The sequence below is a fragment of the Octopus bimaculoides genome, chromosome 5 (assembly GCF_046866305.1).
Source record: "Octopus bimaculoides isolate indiv1 chromosome 5, ASM4686630v1, whole genome shotgun sequence".
Lineage (NCBI taxonomy): Eukaryota > Metazoa > Mollusca > Cephalopoda > Octopoda > Octopodidae > Octopus > Octopus bimaculoides.
Window position 1 is genome coordinate 85,904,871 of NC_142932.1, and position 21,201 is coordinate 85,926,071.

Sequence of the window (21,201 nt, forward strand, 5' to 3'; positions counted from 1 at the left end):
ATACCAGTACCCCCTGACTGGCTCCCATGCCCGATGGTACATAAACAGCACCATCCAAACGTGGCCAATGCCAGTACCCCCTGATTGTCTCCCATGCCAGTGGCACGTAAACAGCACCATCCAAACATGGCCAATGCCAGCACCCCCTGACTGGCACCTGTGCTGGTGGCACGTAAAAATCACTATCCAAACACGATCGACGCAAGGCCAGCCTGACTGGCTTCTGTGCCGGTGGCACATAAAAAGCACCCACTACACTCCCGGACTGGTTGGTATTAGGAAGGGCATCCAGCCATAGAAACATTGCCAGATCAGATTGAAGCCTGGTGCAGCCACTGGCTCTCTAGACCTCAATCAAACCATCCAACCCATGCCAACATGGAAAATGGCTGTTAAACGATGATGATGATGATTTTCTATCGAAATATTGAACACTTGTAGATTAACACAATAACTGATCCATTTTTCATTTGATGGCAAAATAGAACAATTCAAGTAATTAATAGTTTCCTTTATATTTATAGATTAATTTTGATATATTAAAGGGCGAATGTGTTCTTTATTTTTCAATGAATGTATTTATCATTTATTGTAGACCATTTTCTTCAAAGAACAGTTGAAATTTAGATGTATATTAAACCCATAACAGATATATTTTGCCAGTGTCACTGTAGATTACATTAATGTCTTTGAGATAGATATGCCATCCTCATAATGTGATTTCATTTCATTAATAAACCTTCAGTTCACTGAAAACATGTTCTGTACATAATCTCTGATACAAGATATATTTTCTTATTATGATTTAAAATTTTTACTTCCTATATAGTGATACTATTTCAGCCTCATCTGTTGCTTATAGGGACTTATTTTCTCTCATTTTGGAGATATTTTCTAAGCTTGCTTCAATTTAGTTTGTTTTCAAGACTTATACCATATTATTTTTGCTTTATTTCATTTGTAACATGACAATCTATCTGATGTTGTCTTGTTGCCAAAAAGATTAATGTGCTTAAAACAGGCAAAAGCCATTATTTTTGTAGGAAAAAAAATATTGGCACCTTCTTACACATCATCAATATGTTCTACCAATATCATTTTGTATTGATAACTTCCATTTAACTGTATATTCTACTGATTACTGTATACGACCATAAAACACTGCCTCAGAACACTCATTCAGCTCTTGCCATTATTGAAAAGTGTACGTGAAATGATGATTACTATTTTCCAGTGGATAAAGAAAACTTCTAGATTTCTACCCATCAAATAGTGTTGTTGTTATAATTTCTTCATCATTTTCATATTAAGTTTACATAGTAACAGCTTGTTTTAAAATTCTTCTTCTTAAAATTATTGGTTGCCTGTGAAATGAATTCAACATCAACAGTGTCTGTCATAACAAAGGATCTCAATTTGAATTGACATCATATCAACTATATCTTTTGGATAAGACATAAAGTATTGATGCAAATGTCTAAATAGTCTAAATTGTAGGTGGAAATTAGTTAAAGCTAATTAATTAAGCTTGGATCTAGTTGATTGAACAATGATTAATATAGTATTATAGTAATCCTACAGGAGATTTATTAATTATTTATCTAGTACTCAGTACAGTAAACTCCTCTGTAGTTTATTACTTTAAGGTTATGTTACATCTTTTTTATGTTTATCCATTAGCTTTGATGACTTTCCACTTGAATGTTAGCATTGATATTTCTACCTTTAGGGAGTTTCCTGATTTTTTTCTTTTTCTTTTGAAGTAAGAAAGCAAATTAATTCAAACAGAAAACTTCAAAGCAGATTATGATGCAGCTATTCATAAAGTCAGAACAAAGATGACTATTATTTTTTTTCTCTTTGTATATTGATAAATTTCCATGATTTTTTTTTTTTGTATAAGCTTTTTCAAACACATCCAACTCGAAAACATCAAATTCAACTTCTAAGTTTAAAAATTTTTTAATTTATCAATATTGCAAGTATGCAATAAGGGATAGAGTGAAAGCTTTTTTTTTTTTTTCTGAATCCATATGCTTAGTCATTCAGAATGTTAAACATTGCTCTAATTATTCATAAACAATAATTCAAACATAACAGTCAGTCATCTGTGCCTTTAATAAAATTATTAAGCCATTGTCACTATTGTTGGATAAGTCTGCAATATAAAGTTTAGTTAATTAATTTGGTGAAACTTTAGTTAATTAATTTTTGCATGATATGAAAGAATCACATTTTACATTTAATATTAAGCATATTCAATTTTTAAAAAATTATCTTAAAACAGTATTCTCATCTAGCAACTTTAAAATATCATTCAATGGATTCAAAAGTCACTGTCCATAATTTATTTTATTAAGGAAATTCTTCACCTTATCCAGAAATTGGTCAAATGGTGTAAACCAAACTTGACTATCAAACAATGTATAAAATAATTGTGGTGGTGCTGGTAAATTAAACTAAAATGTGACAAATTTGATACTCAAGCCTGTGTATCACTGTCCCTTTAATGAAAGAGTTACTACTGCCTCTTAGAGTTTTTAATTATTCTTCAAGTAACACATGGAAATGGGATCTGGATTTTTTAATTTTACATGACATGCCACTGCTTGTCATGGTTAGTGTGAACAACAGCCCATTACATATTAGATTCATCACATACTAGGAGGAAATCTTCCTCAGCTACAAAGACCTACCACCAATAAAAATAATAATGATGAACAAACAAGAGATCCTCTATGCAGTTGCTCACCCTGCAAGAAATAGAGACCAAATATCCAACATTGTCTTTAAAAAAGTAGGATATGTTGGATAATGTAATCCTAGATACACTGTCTGAAAAAAAAAGACATGATGGTCACAGCTAGACATGCCTTTAATCATAGTTCTGCATTCTCAAGGTTGCCCTTCTGTTAGATAATGACATAAAGTACTATGGAATAGTATAGCTCACTACAGTAGCAGGAGATCTGTAAGACAAAATTTCCAGTTGTACCCAATGACCTATTACAACCATGTTCTAATTTCCCAATATCTTCTAAAAGGGAAGTAAGGTTTACTCCAATAATTTCTTGTGCTATTTTTGTTGTTGATAGGTTGTTTTGATAACACACGTGCACAGATCAATACAAACAGAAAGTTAGTTGAATTTGAGCAACCTGTTGCTTGCCTATGTTGAAGAATAATGTCGTTGTTGTTGTAGTGGTGGTGGTAGTGGGAGGTAGTAGTAGTAGTAGTAGTAGTAGTAGTAGTAGTAGTAGTATGAAAATTGTTAGATTAGTCGATGTGAGTAATTAACTAATTTGAGACAATCCCAGGATATGAAAATTAAAGTCAATAGGTTGATGCTGAGATAAGTGGGTGTGAAGTGGAAAGAGGAAGGGAGAAAGAAGAAGAAGAGGAAAAAAAAGGAAATTCCCATCATCTCTTTAGACAGGCGGTGACCAATAATAAGTGTCTGTATAAGCAATAGATGTTCTAAGTAATAAATGACGTAAGTGATAAAAGTTGTGATGGAGATAAGTATGAATTAGAAAATAGAAATAATCAAGTAGGTTAAGTATTCACAATCAAAATAATATACTTCATAAAATCCATATAAGAAAGACAGGGAGCTACAGAGAAAGTCAAAAATAGAATGTTTACTGGAAGTGAGTATAGATTAAAGTTATCACTTCCACTTTGATCTTCTTCAGTACCTTCCATCACATTTACCTAACACATATGATTCTTCTCTATAAACACTGTATATGCAAATGGATTCATCAAGTCATTTGCTTGCATTCAACCTTCCTCATAAATTGACAGTGCAGAACTTATTATAATTCAGTGATTGTGAACCTATAACATGTATGACAGCAGTGATATGTCATGATTTTTAGGGGACATGCAACAAGATTTTAGGTATCATGTAATGGACTTTGAGAAGAAAAAATTTTTCCTTCATGTTTATAAAATGCTTATTTATAAGTATTTACCTAATACTAAAATATATAATACATATATGTATGTAAATGATATGCCAATAACAGACTAAAAGTGTTTGCTATTGTATATATATATATATATACAGTTACTGCACTTTTTCTCTACTCATTAAACATTTTATCTCCACACAGTATCATGCTTCGTACACACTCATTAAGCAGATTTTTTCTTCATTCTCTCCTTCTCTCTCTTTCTCCACTCTTTCTTTCTCCCTCCCCCTTCCCCCTACACACACTCAAAAGTTTGTGATTATTTGCATTTGCATTTGAAATAGTTGGTGGTATGGCTGGTTACCTTTCTTACTGGCAATTTACATTATGATGATGGATAACTGCTGTAGTGAATTTTTTAGTTAAATTGACTAAAGTGAGAAAAAGCTTAAATTAAGTTCAATATTAGTGTTTTCCTATCTCCACTACATCCAATATCATTGTGATAAATACTTAATTTCATAAAAAGATCATAAATTTTCTAAATAATTAATGGTCATGTACTTTTTTTTCATTGCAGGTGCATATAATCCTGGATATTACTTTGTTTAAATTATTTTAATTGAAACCAACATTCTAAATTTTAAAAAAGGATTCTTATTTGACTGGAATGGTTTTCTTATTCTGAACATATTCTTTGCATTCTGAAGGATTTATGAACCTTTTAATACCTAATAAGGTTTTGATTTTTTGGTAAGTTGAAACATTAACATTTTTCTTCTTAATTGTTATTTTCAAATAAATGAAATAATCAAGATTTACTTATATTTAGTATGCAAACGTAGAAGCATTGAGAAATATGTAAATAAATCTTTATTAATGAAGTATTCTCAAAGAGGATTCAGCTATAATTCTCAGTTACAGAAGATATGCGATTCATGTCTTACAGGTAGATTTTTGCCTTTTTACTATCAAAGGAATTTTTTATTCAATGTATTATAAGCTATTATTTATAACTAAATTCTCTTCAAGACACATTGTTAATAGAAATTTCATTAAGATTTACATGAATTTATGACAGCAACATTAGCTTTCTTTTATGATTATTTTAAAAAATGTAAAGACTGTTATTATTGATATTTGTTTTATGAAAGGTTAGTAGATGGCAGAATTAGTAGAGCAGTGAACAAAATGTTTTATATTCTGAGTTCAAATTTTGGTGAGGTAGACTTAATCTTTCATCTTTCTAGAGTCTATAGATCAAAATACAAATCAAATACTGAATTGATTTAATCAACGGTTTCTTCCACCTAGATATATGGCTTTGTGTATCTTTTATCTTTTATTTGTATCAGTCATTAGACTGCAACCATGCTGGAGCACCACCTTCAAGGGTTTTAGTTGATCAAATCGCCTCCAGTATTTTTTAAATACTGGTACTTATTCTGGTCTCTTCTTTACAGAGATGTAAACAAACCAAACACACACATGTATAATTCAGTTTCCATCTACTAAATCCACTCACAAGACTTTGGTCAGCCTGGGGCTATAGTAGAAGATACATACCCTAGGTACCATGCAGTGAAATTGAACCTGGAACCATATGGTCAAGAAGCAAACTTTTTACCACACAGCCACACCTGTGCCCATCTAACAAATAATTACTCTTTTTACTCTTTTTACTCTTTTACTTGTTTCAGTCATTTGACTGTGGCCATGCTGGAGCACCACCTTTAGTCGAGCAAATCGACTCCAGGACTTATTCTTTGTAAGCCTAGTACTTCTTCTATCGGTATCTTTTGCCGAACTGCTAAGTTACGGGGACGTAAACACACCACCATCGGTTGTCAAGCGATGTTGGGGAGACAAACAGGACACACAAACATATACACACACAAACATATACACACACAAACATATGCACACACAAACATATACACACACAAACATATACACACACACACACATACATATATATACATATATACGATGGGCTTCTTTCAGTTTCCGTCTACCAAATCTACTCACTATAGCCCGAGGCTATAGTAGAAGACACTTGCCCAAGGTGCCACGCAGTGGGACTGAACCCAGAATCATGTGGTTGGTAAGCAAGCTACTTACCACACAGCTAGTTCTATAAAATGAATAATTATAATTTACATAGATACAATATTTGACATATTAGTTAGGTCAGTTATTGAAAGGAGTGAGCATATTAAATTACATCAATCTCAGTGTATTTACAGGTAACTTTCGGGGGCATAGAGAGATCATTAGAAGACCCAACCCAAAACTCAAAATGAAAATGAGAGAAATTAGATACTGAAATTAATATTGTTCAGAGTTCTTCTATTATAGTCATCTATAAAGTGGCAAACTGGCAGAGACGTTAGCATGCCAGACGAAATGCTTAGCGGTATTTTGTCTGTCTTGACATTCTGAGTTCAAATTCCGCCAAGGTCGACTTTGCCTTTCCTTTTTGGGTTGATAAATTAAGTACCAGTTGCGTACTGGAGTCGATCTAATTGACTGCCTGCCCTCCCCAAAATTTCAGGACTTGTGCCTAGAGTAGAAAATATTATAGTCATCTATATTACCCTACATAAATAAACTTCTTTTTGTTTTGAGTTGTTTTTTTTAATAACACAAGGCTTGACTGATTGTTATGAAGGTAACTGGTAAAAAAGAGTAACATATAGGCGCAGGAGTGGCTGTGTGGTAAGTAGCTTGCTTACCAACCACATGGTTCCGGGTTCAGTCCCGCTGTGTGGCACCTTGGGCAAGTGTCTTCTACTATAGCCTCGGGCCGACCAAAGCCTTGTGAGTGGATTTGGTAGACGGAAACTGAAAGAAGCCCCGTCATATATATGTGTATATGTGTGTCTGTGTTTCTTCCCCCAACATCGCTTGACATGCGATCCTGGTGTGTTTACGTTCCCGTAACTTAGCGGTTCGGCAAAAAGAAACTGATAGAATAAGTACTAGGCTTACAAAGAATAAGTCCTGTGTCGATTTGCTCGACTAAAAGAAAAAGTGGTGCTCCAGCATGACCACAGTCAAATGACTGAAACAAGTAAAAGAATAAAAGGAAGAATACTTTCTTCATTCACAATGCCTATTCAACCCGAAATTAAAACACTAGTTCTTGAAATCCAGTCACCATAAGCCTTCAAAATCTTGCATTAGTTTCAATACTGAATATTCCAATTTTTGATCAGTGGAATCTTCTGCTTGTATTATAATGCAAGTGACTGAGTATTCCACATACACATGTACCCTTAACATAATCAGGTAAAGTCACTGTAACACTGTGACAAGGCTGGCTCTTTTGAATTACATGTACAATTCGTTCAGCAAGCTTCCACATAGTTTCTATGCACCCAATTTCACTTACAAAGATTAGGTTGACTTGAGGTTATAGCAGAAAGCCTTAACTCAAGATGCTGTGCAGAGATCAAACTCAGAGCTTCATAATTGTAATGTAAAATAATTAACTATTCAGCCACATCTGTGCCCAATTTTACTCTAATAGTGTTCACCACAAATATATTTGACAAAAGCTAAGGAAACAGTTATTTGATACTTTCAACTTTTCTCTGTATTCTTGTTACCATCTGCTATGATGTTACTGACTATAAGCCAATGAAACTAAATGCTGCAGTGATATTATCTTTTATTATTTTATGATCCAAAATCTGATGAAGAATTCTGTCAGCTATCAGCAGGTCTGAAGTAGCATAATGTTACCAAGAGCATGTATAAAGTTGAATTGGAATGACAAAATGGTACATAAACTCTGTTGTTAGCTCCTATTATTAACTATAATTAACAGCAAAAGAAAATTGTCGAAAACATTTTCCTGGTTTCAGTCATTCAACTGCAGCTATGCAGTACTTATTTTTGTCTGGTACCTATTTCATTAGTCTCTATTGAATTGCTTAATGTTATGAGGTGATGCAACATTAACAGCAATGGTTTTTAGACTGATCAAATATAATCACAAATATGGACGCAGACATATATCACCATCACCATCGTCATCATCATCATCATCATTATCATCATCATTATCATTTTAAGGTCTGTTTTCCATACTAGAATGAAATGGATATGTCACCACAATCCAATTCAGTTCTTCAAATAAGCTGTCCTAGATAAGTACCATATCTCACACATATATTCTTTTGGAAATGTTTACTATGATTGGGTGCTTTTCCTAATGCCAAACATTTTGTCAAGAGATAAAATGTTGGAGTAGGGGGGCACATGCATGCGTGTGTGCAATATCACAGTTTGTGAACAATAACACCATTGGTTAGAGGTTTCCAGTGGGACAATCATTAGTTCACTGTTGTTCTAATTATCAAAGTTAGAAGAGCATGTCTAACTCAATGCAAAAGACTTTTAGCTAAGCACCATTTTTTTACAATTTTACTATTACACTAATATAAATTGTCAAAAGATATATGCACACCCGTAAGGAAACAGTGATATTTTAATTTATTTGAATTCTTTTGATTTTCACTGTATTGCAACACACACACAACACATGTGTGAAAGTGTGTGTGTGTGTGTATATATATATATATATATATCATCATCATCGTTTAACGTCCGCTTTCCATGCTAGCATGGGTTGGACGATTTGACTGAGGACTGGTGAAACCGGATGGCAACACCAGGCTCCAGTCTGATTTGGCAGAGTTTCTACAGCTGGATGCCCTTCCTAACGCCAACCACTCAGAGAGTGTAGTGGGTGCTTTTACGTGTCACCCACACGAAAACGGCCACGCTCGAAATGGTATCTTTTATGTGCCACCCGCACAAGCCAGTCCAGGGGCGCTGGCAACGATCTCGCTCGAAAATCCTACAGGAGCCAGTCAGGCGGTACTGGCAACGGCCACGCTCAAAATGGTGCATCTCATGTGCCACCCGCACAAGAACCAGTCCAGGGGCACTGGCAACGATCTTACTTGGCTTGCCGGGTCTTCTCACGCACAGCACATTTCCAAAGGTCTCGGTCAGTAGTCATCGCCTCGGTGAGGCCCAATGTACGAAGGTCTTGCCTCACCACCTCAGCCCAGGTCTTCCTGGGCCTACCTCTTCCACGGGTTCCCTCAACTGTTAGGGTGTGGCACTTTTTCACGCAGCTATCCTCCTCCATTCTCACCACATGTCCATACCAGCGCAATCGTCTCTCTTGCACGCCACAACTGATGCTTCTAATGTTCAGCTTTTCTCTCAAGATACTTACACTCTGACGGGTATTCACATTGACATTACACATCCAACGGAGCATACTGGCTTCATTCCTTGCGAGCTTACGTATGTCCTCAGTAGTTACAGCCCATGTTTCACTGCCATGTAGCATGGTTGTTCGTACGCATGCGTCATACAGTCTGCCTTTTACTCTGAGTGAGAGTCCCTTTGTCGCCAGCAGGGGTAAGAGCTCTCTAAACTTTGCCCAGGCTATTCTTATTCTAGCAGCTACACTTTCAGCGCACCCACCCCCACTACTAACTTGGTCGCCCAGATAGCGGAAGCTATCGACTACCTCTAGTTTTTCACCCTGGAATGTATATATATATATATATATATATATATATATATATATATATATATATATATATATATATATATATATATATACAGGGGTTGGACAAAATAATGGAAACACCTCAAAATTTCAAACAAGCTTATTTTAATATGGCAGTAATCACAGCTTGAATTCTACGAGGTATGGACTCGTACAAAGTTTGAATTGTTTCCAAAGGAATTTTTGTCCATTCTTCAGCTAAAACAGTCTCCAGTTTTTGTAGTGGTGGTGGTGGTGATTGCATAGTGAAAAATGTTTTATTTTTTTAATTGAACTAAGTTTTTTATATCACCTGTCACTTAACACATGCACATAAGTGCAATTCCATGAAATATTCATGCTTATTTACATGGCAGATATTTGCAATTTAACTCAAGTTTGTATCATATGTATGAGATATTTTTTGCTTGTTTATGAGAAAAATGGAAAAATAAGAGTGAATATTTAATTTATGAATGCTGTGTATTAAAGTCTATAAAATTGTGCATAAAGTATATAAAATGTATATATATATATATATATATATATATATATATATATATATATATATATATATATATATAGTGCATTAAGTAATGAGTGTATTCCAATTTCTTTTACTTTTCAATGAGTAGCAGATGAGTGACTATCTTTTCATACAGACACAACACAGTCTACACTTTCAGGTTTTTGGGATAAAGTTTTCAGAAATAATCCAATAGGTTTACCATTAATTCTGTGAAATATTCATCAGTCCCGCTAGTTTCTATTATTAAAAAGCTTATCAATGATTTATCTGAAAAAGAAAAGTGATTAAGTTAAAGTCTGTAGCTATATTGGGTGCAGGTATTTCGACTATATTCTGGATTATTTCACAGAATATTTCTTGGTTCACTTTTACATTTGGAAATATCAATTCAGGTTTTGTATTGTATTTTATCTGAAAAGGCACTATTACAAAGTTCCCCTTTTAATAATGAGAAGTATTAATGAATGTGACTACATCCAAAGATAAACAATATATGTGTGTATATATATATATATATATATATATATATAGAACAAGTTTGGGAGACTAGATTTCTTTGTGGATTAGGTTCTAATCCTTATTTATATAAAATAGTTTTTTATTAGTTTTTTGCTATGTGTAGATATTTTTTTCTAAATATAAAGTAATATCCAGAAAAATTTAACTATGCTAAAGTCAGTATCAACTGTAATTCTTAAGCCTATTTCTCTAAATATCTCAGAGGCCTTTTTAATTTATTCATCTCTTGTGTTAGGCAAGACTATAAATCATCATCTCTATAAATTTCCTCACAATATGGGAAATCATTTTCGCAAATAGTCCAAAATTTCCAGTAATTGCTATCCTGTGAGGAGGATTATACAGAGACGATTGTCTTAACAAACTTGTTCCTAAATATATATTTTATTTATCTTATATCACAATTTGTGAAAGATAGCATCATTCTTTACAACTCCCCCATGCTAATTACTACAGTTGTGATGGTGTGAGTGACAAGGAGTGTCTCACTTGATCAAGAACCCTTGTTTGCAAAGCACCAATGTTTTGATTTTCTTACTGATAATTCTATACAACACTGATATAAAATAACATAAGATACACACATTACTCATATGTCTGTGCCCTACTTCAATTGATTTTTGTAATTGTATGCTTGATCTAAAATGCTGAGTAGTTTGTATTGTGTGTGTGTGTCAACATCATCATCTGCTGGATTCATCAAAACTGATTGAGTCAGTATTCTACTACTGGATACTCTTCCTGATGCAAACTCTTCCATGTTTTCAAGAGAGGAACTAGATTCTATGTTTTCATACATTGAATCACCAGACTTTTTCTTTATATGGAGTGGGGTGAGATACATTTTTGGATTTAGAGATCCACACATGAATGACAGTCTCAGCTGCATTTTATCTTTTTTATTTTTTTTTGTATATATACTTTTCTTTAGCGGCAAGCCTCAGTTTCTCTTTTCTTTTTAGAACCCCACTCCAAGTTCTAGCCTCTAGTTAGTGAAGGCAATCACTTACAACTTCTTCCCATCTCTTGATATTTACATTTGTTAGCCTGGACATCTTTGATTAAAAAAAAAAATTTGAGATTACTCTGGTGCTGTTTTGCTAGAGGCCAACTCCCTATAGAGCAGGTTTTTCAAAATCCTCCCATCTGACATGTGTTCATTGTTCAGTCAGCAGAGACATCATTGTTGGCACTGATTGAAGAAGCTGAGTATCTAGACATGGGCCAAGAACTCATTGATGGTGTTTCAGTCAGTCTAATTTATGTCTAGAATGCATCTCAGGCTATGAAGATGTAAGGCATTGATCTCAGAGCATAAGAAAATGTGAACAAACATTCACCAGCTTGTAAATATTAATGTCAATGAAAAATGTATGTTCAAGACCTTAACTCAAAACATTAGTCTTCTTTAGGCTGATTACCATGTTGAAGTCCTGACAGGATCTTGTAAAGCTGTGCATAAAGCATTGTAATTGCTCTTCAGAGTGTCTTACCTGTGCCACATTACCTGCAAGCAACATGTCATTGACAAGAACTGTATGTACTTTGGTTTTTAGCCCTCAGCCAAGACAAACTGAGTAACCTCCTATCTGGTCTGATATAAAAGTAGTTCAAAACATATGCATCAGTGTGACTGAAAAACATGTCAAACAGGATGGCATCAAGTACATAGCCCTATTTTACCGAAAGCTTCTCAAAAAGAGCTGATAAACTGAACAATGCCCTTCATGTCTATATGCCAGCGTTGAATGAGTGAACTATCCAGGCATGTTGAGTGTTCTGAAGAGGCTGATTTTGCTTGTATGTATGTATGTATGTACATACGTACACACAAGTTACATACGTATGCATGTACGTATGTATGTACATATGTATGTATTATTATTGTCATAATTTAACATCCACTGTTCCATGTTTGCATGGGTCAGATGGAATTTTTCTATGGCCAGATGCCCTTCCTGTTGTCAATCCTCACCTGTTTCCAAAGAAGGTAATATTTCCCCATGGCTAAACACGTTTTTTATGGAATACCAGACATGAACAACATTGTTTCTATGATGGTGATGCTCATTTACAATCATTACATTATGTTGAGTCAAGGACACACAAACACCATGTACACACACATATATTGAATGGACTTCTTTCAATTTTCTTCTACCAAATAAATGCACAAGGCTTTTGCCAGCCTAGGGCTATAGTAGAAGACACTTGCCCAAAGTGCCATGTAGTGGTATGGAACCTGAGACCACATGGCTGGGAAGCATGCTTCTTAATTACAGAGTTACACCTGTGTGTGTGTGTACATATATATATAGTCATAAATGACTGAGAAATATTTAGATGAATCTTTGATAAAAAATCCAAAATCATGACAAATTTGCTTCATAAATCAAAAAGCATGTAAATAACTTACATTATCATATTTAATAATAAATAAATTACTTACATGTCTGCACTAATACAAAATGTGTGTGTGTGTGTGTGTGTGTGTATTAAAATGGAAAACTAGAATTGATGGTATTATTTTAATACTGAAGTTACAAATGTTTCTTTACAACTTATGCATTTTATGACCATAGATATTACTATTAATTAATAGTAATATAATATATTTTGAGACTAAGTCTAGAAATTTGCACATGAGAAAGTTTTAAATATGTGTATATATTATTATGAATTCATTACATTTATATTATTATTATTATATATCTATGTTCATAAAATATAGTTCCCATTTTGTAACGAAACATTTGTAACCAGAGTATTAAAATAATACCGTAAATCACAGTCTTTTAATGCATACTTACTTTCCAAATAATATTACTTGACCAAAATAAACATCTGCATACATACAACTAGTAGCTTGAATCTGCAGATGTACTTCATGGGGACACAGCCTGGATAATAATCCCTTCTGTATAATGTGTGTGTGTGTGTGTGTGTGTAATGTTATAAAATGTATTAAAGATATTTTTTAAAATTTTTATTTAGGAATTGTTTTCTAATGCAAAATAGCAGAATATTGAATTATTTTAAAATGTTTCTAAATAGACTTATTCTAAGAATATGAAATAATTTGGCTTGTTGTTCTTGAGAGGAGAATTGCTTTTTGTTACGTATGTTTTTATACTTTTAATATCTTAGAATCCTCTCCTACTTATAGGGGGCATACAAAAAAGTGCAACACTTAGAGTAACAGCAGCTATAACTGTGCATAGTCAGTGTTTCCTCTCAGCCACAGCTGTTCTTTTGTTTTCAAGTGTGTGGGCACCAGTGTATTTTAGACCAGCAGCCTTCAGGAGTCAACCATTATATTGAATGCTTTAAAGAAGCTTTTGAGTAATCCTTGGATCCTTTATTTTGCCTCCTAACAATATCCTTTGGGATGTTTTGGTCTGGCATGTTACTAATATATCCAACTTATATTACCTGACCATTCTACAAGAAAGTATACAGACATGGTGAATGTACAGAATGCTGTGAAGACTCCTCATAAAGCATGGTGGAGATGTCTTACATGTCTCCTATTAACTGCTTAGCATACAGAAAGAGATGTATTAGAATTTCAGTTTTGTAAGGAGGATGATTCTTCTTCACCTCCTACACTGCAATCTGCAGAAGTCATTGTTGTAGTTGGAAATCCTGCAGTTGACCTTTTCATCAAAATTCACTGCAGAATATGTGCTGCCTGTAGTTTTTGCCTATTTATAGTGACCTTGAGTTCTCTATAGGAATTTCTGGGGGCAGACTGGTACAATATTTTCATTTTCTTTATGCTTATTGTGATACCAAATTGTCATGGTCTCTTGAGAACTAATCCATTAGTCGTGTTGAGAGAACAGCCATCAGTGAACAGCTTCTTAGATTTCAGTGGCTGCTTGAATTGCTTATATGAAGCATCATTGAAGATACGACTTGTTGTAATGGTGTGTTTCAATTATTAAGTCCTCTTAGATGGCTTAATCTAAAAAGTGCCAGAGGCAAGCTCACAAAGAAGCCTCTACTTAACCACTTGACCTAATAGAAATAGCAGCCAAATTTCCATCAAATCACACCTTACCATCTTAAAAATGAAGAATACTTTGGATAGTTTTGTTGGATGTATAAAAAGACAGGATGTCCATGCATGGAACTCCTTTGATCATTGGTCTACTCAAGCAAAGCTACCCTGGCACTAAACCATATGCACCAGAACAGGTGAATGTGATAGTAAGGCCAACAGTCGAAAATGGTGTGTAGAGCAATAATAAAACTGATAATCAATGGATCATCTTTCTCTGTCTAACATAAAACATATGATCTTTACTGCAGTAGTTTGGTGTTTTGCCTGAATGAGAATCAACTACATGAAGTAGAAGTTAAGGCTTGTGAACTGAGAGGTTTCAGCAGCTACAGCTTCAGTAAGGATGAATGAAGAATAACTTGAAAGAAAGTAGTTATGCTTCATCTAAATAGTGTATTACATATTAAGGAAGAAATATGACCTATATAGGTGGGCGAAAGCTTTGCTTCAGATCAATACAACTTATGCCATAATACAAAATTAGACTGTTGCTGATGATGATTATGATAATGAAATTAATTAGATTGACTTTTTCTTGTACTCTTAATAATGTATTGAAGGTCATTCATTTATTCATTAGTTACTGTATCTAGCAGCTTCTCTCTTAAATTGTTTCTCTTTCCATTTCTAGCAAGCATTTTAGATTAAAGATTATAAGCAGACAAGACATCTTTTCTTAAGCAGGTTTTTGTGTGTGCAAACTCAACTCAAATGTCTGATCTTCTGATTTTTCTCTGGTGTCCAATAACTAATATACAGAATGCAACTTTCATTTAAAGAGGATTTTTTTCACCAATCACACCTTTCTGTGCCTCCAGTTATCTATCCCTCTTCTCTGAGCTACATCTCAGGTCTACTATACCTTGTTAACATCCTCTCATTTCTAGTATCATTATTAACACCCTTTCATATCTGCCATCAGTGACCTCCCCAACCCAACTTTGTCCCCCACTCACTATATTCACCTTTACCTACATCTGACATCTGTTTCTGTGACAGTATATCCCTGTCTATTTTACTCCTCCCCCACTCTTCCACCTCGCTCATCATCTTCAATTTTGTGATCTGTCAACAGGTTTATCATACTGCTACTCTCCATGTTTCTTGTGCTTCCACTTATCACCCCATCTCTTCTAACACACCGTTTCTTTTACCTCTACCCCAATTTTTAAGCATCTGAAACTCTCCTCACACTCTTATGAATTATCCACCAACCCTTCCCAATCTTCTGTCCATATTCTTTCTTATGCTCACCTTCTTGTATCTTGAGACTATGCTCTGACACCTCATCACTTCCATTTTCTTTCTCAATACTCCCACCTACCCTTTTATACTAGTGAGTAGCCATCTACCTCCTCTATAGCAAAATGCCTGTGCCTATCCTTGTATCCTACTTTAGCCCCTTTTCACCTAGCTTAAAGCCACTTTCCTTTCTACTAGAACCCCATTCTTGAACATCTCCTTTGTGTCAGTGTCATGAACAAAAGCACCCAGTACACCCTATAAAGTGGTTGGTGAGGATGGACATTCAGCCATAGAAACCATGCCAAAGCAAACATTGGAGCTCAATGCCATCCTCCAACTCATTGAATCCTGTCAAACCACCCAAACCATGTGAGGATGGAAGATGGCCATTAAATGATAATGATAAGGATGAATTAAAATTTACAAAATATATAAATGAACTTGATAGATCTTCAGTATAAGAAGATAACAGAACAAGTAATTTTTCAAATGTTATTGTTTAGATGAATAACATGTAGGAAGTACATTGGTCAGTGTTTTGTATGAGATGTACTCAGTGGTTTGTAATAAATTATCATTTCTCTATCACAAGCACAATGTATACAATGACATTTAACTCTCTTATATTGCAATTGTGAGAGAATTTACATATAAAGATGAATTAGTAATGAATGAATGAACTGTTTCTGCTCCATCCATTCATTTGCTAGTATCTTAGTTGCTTCGTTTCTTCTCTCTCTCTCTCTCTCTCTCTCTCTCTCTCTCTCTCTCACACACACACACACACTCTCTCTCACTCTCTCTCTCTCTCTCTCTCTCTCTCACACACACACACACTCTCTCTCACTCTCTCTCTCTCTCTCTCTCTCTCTCTCACACACACACACACACACACACACACACACACATATCTATAACCCAAAGTTTATAAATGGTACATTTAGCTTTTTTGTTTGTTTGTTGTTCTCTTCACTTCACTATTGATTTTGGAAGCTTGAAACTGTCAATTTTAGTACTTTGTTTATTTAGTTTTTTGAAACTTACAATATTAGTGAATAAGATCAATATATATGGGAAGAATAGATGAAATATAATCACTGGAGGTGGTAGATTGATTGAATCATCAGTGTTCAACAAAATGCTGTGTATGTGGTTACTTTTGTTTGTTTGCTTTTTTGTTTTTGGAGTATGTTTCTGCTTTTTGTATTCATTTGCCTTCCATCATTTTGTGGATATTATTATCCACAAAATAAAGTACTAGTAGAGTGTGGTGGATTTTCAGAAATGTTGAGCATTGGTTGAAATGCTTTAGAGTATCTGTCCTTGCTCTGCTTTCTAAGTTTGCCTAGAGGACACCAGTGCCATGCTTTATCCACTGAGGGCATGGAAGAAGGAGATTTGTTACATGGGCAAGTGTTGGTCTTCTCAAAAACCACTTTTCCCAAGTATGTGCCCTAAAGGGAAATCTTCCTGGTGCAAATACATTGTCAAACCTGATTGACAGAGGCCTTCGATAACATAATCATTACTATAATTACTGCAATTAGAAATGCAAGAATTATTTTATAAAATAATCTTCTAAATAATGAAGCAGATACTGTGAAGATTCTCCAGTTAGCAATAGGAAATATGCATATGTTCAGACTTAAATGTTTATCCTGTTGGAAGATTCCTGCTATACAATACCATGGATTGGAAAACAAAGTAATGTTAAAGAGTATCAAAATGTATTTGTTTTCATTTATTAAAAGTATTAAACAATTACAATCAAGTATTCTGAGCTAGTTCCTCATGTTATTTAGTTTGACTAATCTTTTTTTTTTGTCATCATCAAAATGTTTTCTTGGGCTGAACAAATTGTCATTGTCTAATTCAGTTCTGATTCAAAGTTACTTCCCTCTTAAATGGGTTGGGGAACCAGAACCATGCTTGTATGTTCCATCTTTGTATGGTTTCTATGGGTGGATCCATCATTTATCACCAGCCACTTTAGTGCATACTGGGTGTGTTTTACTGTGACACCAACACTAAAATGAGAGAAAGTTGCCTTACTAAAAAGTCATGCTTCTGTACCATGTCCTTTATTAAGCTTAGCTTCCTGCAATCTTTCATATACTTCAATATCTTCAAGATAGTGAGCTTGCAGAAACATTAGCACACCAGGAAAAATGCTTAGAGGTATTTCGTCTGTATTTATGAGGTCAACTTTGCCTTTCATCCTTTCGAGGTCAATAAATTAAGTACCAGTTGCATACTGGGGTTAATTTAATTGACTGGCCCCCTTCCCCAAAATTTCGGGCCTTGTGCCTAGAGTAGAAAAGAATATCTTCAACAGAGTTTATTTGTTGGTCAGTAAATTCATTAACCTTATATGTTCATAAAATCAAAGTAACTCCAAAAACCTAATGTTACAATTTGTACTAAGGAAATTGATTAAATCAATTCTCTTATTTATTTTAATGTTTTGAAAAAAAGTGAAAAGCAAGGTCAATCCCAGCAAAACTTGCACTGAGGACAGAGAGGAACAAGACTAAATATTGCCATTTAATCTAATACTCTTCTATTTCTAGCACTTAATCTCAGTTATTGTTGCTAATTTCACAATTATCACAAACATTAATATATTATGTTACTAATGGAGGGAAATAAAAAGGAATTAAATATTTCTTTTGTTATTTTAAGCTCATTTATATTTTTACTTAAATAATTACACTCTCTTCATAAACACACCAATATGCAAAAACTCCATTTAAAATAGATCAGTAAATTATGAGGGGGGGGGGTCTTTTTCTTTCTTTTTTTTTTTTTGAAGTGGGCAGGTTTAATCCTTACCATTCACTCCTGAAAGCATGGCTGTAATATCAACTGTATAACTCCCCTCCAGCTCAAAATTAGTTAATCTCATTATCACTTAGGTGGTGTTTATAGAGGACACAGAAATATCGCTCTAAATATTTTATCCAAGACCAAGTTCTTTTTCTCTAATTAAATCATGAGTAGATAAATAATGATAAATAAAATATTAATATCATCAAATTCTACTTCAGCACGTAACTGTCATTGTGCTCAACAGTTAAAGGAAGAAAAATCTGAAGAAATTCATTCAATAAAACACAAAAAAATAAGCACATATGATGCAAACAGGAAATCTTTTGGCAATTCTTTCTGAAATAAAGCTAAGCTTTGTTTCTCACTCAGAAGGGTGCTTAATTCTCATTTTTGGCCCCAAACAACAATGCTATTTGAATGCAGTTCAGGATTTAGTGACAGTGGTGAATATCACTTGTACTAAGAATTAAAATACATTCAACTGTTGTTGACTATCTTCAGATAATGTTTTGTATTTTGGAATAATTTACTCTCTGATGTAGAATAGATATTTAAAACTTATCCATGTGCATGTTCTTAAAATGCTTAAGATACATTATTTGTATAAACAACTGTTGTTTTAAACATGAAAAATTGGTCTTAATACCTAAGAACTGTAGTGTTAATTTAAGGTTATTAGTAAAACAATAAGAATAACAACAGAACATTTACTGATGGTGAGATTCAATACTGAAAGTAGATCCAAATTTATTATAAAATTCATTTTGACTGGGACTTTAAGTTTCACCTGACAACTTATTTTTCTAGCTGAATAGGTGTCAGGCAAAACTTTGAATTCTAGTAAAAACATGTTTTATACAAAAGAACCATATAAATCTAGAAGAACTGTGATAAGTTTTATAAAAAAATGTGTTTTTATGTATTGACTGGATATGTACAAATAATTATATACTTACAACTGATGATATACTATATCAAACCTACACAATTCAGAAAATAAAGGCAGATTTTCAAACTGCATTCTGTCAAAGAGGGTTTATGTTATCAGTTTTGATTTTAATATTTCTCCTTTTCCAGTAATTTTTTATGAGTTTTCTTTTAGTCTCTTTACCAGTAAATGTTATTTCCAGTTTCCACCTGGGCTGCTCAGATCCTTATTCTATAACCGAAATGGTACAATGCTCTTCAGTAGTAAAAATATTTAATTCTATCATAGACCACTGAAGTCACTATTCTTCAGACTCCAACTCAGTGATTGTATAGAGACTCTCTCATTACCTTGAAACTACTAAAATTCATAGGGTTGGTGACAATATCTTCCTGTATAAGAGACAAGTCTATCATAGATATCTTTCTCAATAAGTACCTTTTACTTATTCTCCAAATAGAGCAAGAGTTTGTGTATAATTAAGTGGGGGTTTTTTTGCTCTATGATAACAAAATGTCTACATCAGAATATGCAATTTTTGCTTTGTTTTTTTGTTAAAGGTTTATTTTTCTGTTTAAGATTTTCCAGATCAAATGTAAATGATTGGGTATTCTTTAGAACTTATAATAATTTTGAAATATTTAAGTATTTAAGTGAAAGGTCCTAAAACTGAAATAGAACCATTGTAAATTTAGAATGACTTAACAGAAGAATATTTTCTTATCTTTCTGTTGCTTCCATTATTCTTCCTTTTGTATACTAGAAAATATTTTTACATAATTTCTTGTATTGTGTTACTGTATGCATTGAAATTATATGCTAGTTGTATTTGCATATTATACTAAGGAGAATTGTTGTGATGGCCTTACAGTATTTAGTTTTACCAAGAATGACTTTGTCATCCATCCCACCAGAAAATAAGTACCAGGCATGTACCAGGGTCAATTCAATTAATTATAATCTTCTTCTAGAATTATTTTGCCTTGTGCAGATATCAGAAATCTGTATTTGTAAAACTACCAAATATTTAAATGTCTCTCATTTTGGTGTTGAATTGCCATCAAGTTCACCTTAGTCTTTCAATCTTTATAGCTTGATAAGATATATATCAGAAAATATTTCACTATTTTCATCTTTCAAACAAATTGGGCTTTTACTTAATGTAAAAAAATCATTATTTATTAAATCTATTAATTTCATGTCTGTCCTTTGTCAGATATTTATTTTCTCGGTTTGCTCTGAATTTCTTCACTCCACTCTCTTATTGTTTCATATAAGATTCTTCATTTGTTTTCTTCAATTTATAAACAATATTTATTGTAACTTTTAATTTTTTACACTCCATTGACAAAATATATACATACACCTATAATAAATCTCTTCTTTCCTTATTAATAAATATAAATAAGAAGTAAGTTAGATTTTGGTACCCAGTTAATTTCTTTGGTACTAAACTTGATATTTTAGATATATTGAAGGAAAAAAATAAGATGAAGCATCAGTTTTGAAAATTGTCTAAAACCGTATAAAAACAAGTTCAAAGAAACGTTTTTATTAAATTTCTTGATAGTTTTGTCATTTACCCTCCCCAGA

General features: G+C 33.5%; 1 protein-coding gene across 6 annotated transcripts in view; it reads left to right on the forward strand.

Annotated features, from left to right (window-relative positions):
* Positions 1 to 21,201, forward strand: part of LOC106881289 (neuroglian) — a 139,766-nt gene that overhangs the window by 28,138 nt on the left and 90,427 nt on the right. For all 6 annotated transcript variants that reach the window (XM_089352510.1, XM_089352511.1, XM_089352513.1 and 3 more), the window contains exon 2: positions 4,498 to 4,670. The gene's annotated coding sequence lies outside the window, so the exon portion shown is untranslated. The remainder of the gene's footprint in view (positions 1 to 4,497; positions 4,671 to 21,201) is intronic.